The 2380-nt window shown below is 48.7% G+C and overlaps 1 non-coding gene across 1 annotated transcript; it reads right to left on the minus strand.

Moving 5' to 3' along the window:
• Positions 1 to 557: 557 nt before the first annotated feature.
• On the minus strand, positions 558 to 664 carry LOC120710960. The gene has a single exon (XR_005690126.1). It is a non-coding gene; the product is annotated as a small nucleolar RNA R71 (small nucleolar RNA).
• Positions 665 to 2380: the final 1716 nt, after the last annotated feature.

Raw genomic sequence — 2380 nt, forward strand, 5'->3', positions numbered from 1 at the left:
AAAATATTACAACCGAATCATCAAGATTTTCGTAGAGTCCGAATCCTCTTCTCCTTCCTTACTTCGTCGGCAACTCCCCATCGGCTGAGTACCAGAGCGGACGAGTCAACATCTTCAAAGCATATTCCTCTGGTCCATCAGACGAACTCCATCGGCCGATTTCAATACTGTGCATCTTTTGGTTTCTTTCAAATCGGCCGCCTTCCCTTCACAAGAATCACCTTCCTTGACACGTGTCAAAAAATAGTGTCAACAAAGACCAAGCCGGCAATGACGGCTTTGAGCTGAAGACTGGATTGGTGACAATGGTTCAAGCTAGTCCGTTCTGTGGAAAGGCATCCGAGGATGCCAATGCCCATCTCCAGAATTTCCTAGAGGTGAGTAACACCATCAGCCCCAAAGGTACTACGATGGATATCGTCCGCCTTCGGTTATTCCCGTTCTCACTGCTCGGGAAGGCCAAGACGTGGTTTTACTCCAACGAAGAGGCTTTCAACACTTGGGAAGCTTGTTCAAATGCATTTCTGCCCAAGTACTTCCCGGTAGGCAAGACCAATGCCCTCCGGAACAGAATCTCTGGTATTCAGCAATGACTGGATGAGACCATCCCAGAGGCCTGGGAGCATCTACAGGAATACATTCAGGCATGCCCACATCACAGCATGGAGGAATGGCTGATAATCCAGAATTTCTTCCATGGCCTGAATCAGCAAGCCAAGGACCACGTAGATGCAGCAGCGGGTGGTTCCTTCCTCTCTCTCGATGTTGCGGGAGCGAAGACGATTATTGACAAGATAGCCTCCAATCAGAGTTGGAGAGGTGACAAGCAGCCAGCCTGTCCAAGGGGCGTGCATCAGATCGACAGCGTCGATATGCTGGCTGCCAAGATGGATCTTCTCATGAAGAAACTGGAGTCTCCACACATGGAGGCTAACCAGGTTTCGGAGTCTCGGATGACATATGAAACATGTGGCGAGACTGGGCACTCGGGCACGTCATGCCCCCTTACTCAAGAGGATGCGAACTTTGTTGGCACCAACAATAACAATCCCAACGCGGGATTCCATCCCTAGCAAGGTTGGAACTCAAAGCCCAACCTCCCCTTCGAAAATCAACAAGGTATGAATTTTAATAACAATTTTCAGCCTTCCTTAAAAGACCTAGTTTACGGCCAGAAGCACATAAATGACAACATTAGCAAGAAATTTCTTGCTAATGACAAGATTTTGGAATCCTTGGCCTCACAACTAGAGGGCTTCAGTTGTGTTATTAAAAACCAGTTGAGCTTCAATAAAATGATAGAAACTCAGGTAGCTCAGCTAGCCTCATCCTGTCCTAATGCTAACACGGGGAAACTGCCCGGGCAACCGGAAGTTCCCTCCAAAGAAAACATTAATGCGGTGACTACGCGTGGTGGTAAGTCCACACGAGAGCCACCTTTCCCGCAGGATGCAGGAACCCAGCGGAAAGCCGTATCCGCTATCCATGCCGATGCTGAAGAAGAAGAGCAGGAGGAAGCTGTCGACTCCAACACAATTGCAGCCCAGGAAGACCCCGTGGAACTCCCTAGAACTTCACGGGATTACCACGATACAACTGCCTTACCGTTTCTAGAATGGATAAGGAAGCCGTTTCCAGAACTTCGGCAAGTTCGTCGAGGTAATAAAGAAGCTCTATGTCAATATATCGCTTCTTGATGCTATGCAGGTGCCTACGTATGCCGAGTATATCAATGATATTCTTAGAAACAAGAGAGCGCTGCCCACCACCGAGGTTGTGCAGTTAACAGAAGAGTGTAGTGCTGCTATACTCAACCCTCTCCTGGTGAAGAAGAAGGACCCAGGCTGCCCAACCATCACATGCTCCATCGGAACTCAACACTTCTCAAACGCTCTATGCGACTTGGGAGCAAGCGTCAGCGTCATGCCCAAGGTAGTCTATGACCGCCATAATCATCATGCGCTTGCCCCTACTGCCATGTGTTTGCAGCTAGCGGACCAATCAGTTCGCTACCCCGCCGGAGTAGCGGAGAACATTCCGGTGAAAATCCGGAATTTCCTCATTCCCGTAGACTTCGTCATTCTCGACATGGAAGTTGACACCAAGACACCTCTCATTCATGGGAGGCCGTTCTTGAGTACTGCAAACGCAAGTATTGATGTGGGAGCTGGAGAAATTCAGCTCAACATCAATGGTCAGAAGGAGACGTTCGCCTTCAAACCAAAGGTCGAACAATGTTCTCAAGTCAAGGCAATCAACCGGAAGAAGAAATCCGAGAAAGAGCCGGAGAAGCCATTCATCCCACCTATTGAAGCTCTCATTGAGTACGTAGAAAGTCTACGGATTCAAGAGGAGGCGATACAAATTAAGCTTCACAACT

Source organism: Panicum virgatum, chromosome 5K (genome assembly GCF_016808335.1).
Source record: "Panicum virgatum strain AP13 chromosome 5K, P.virgatum_v5, whole genome shotgun sequence".
NCBI classification, from domain to species: Eukaryota; Viridiplantae; Streptophyta; class Magnoliopsida; order Poales; family Poaceae; genus Panicum; species Panicum virgatum.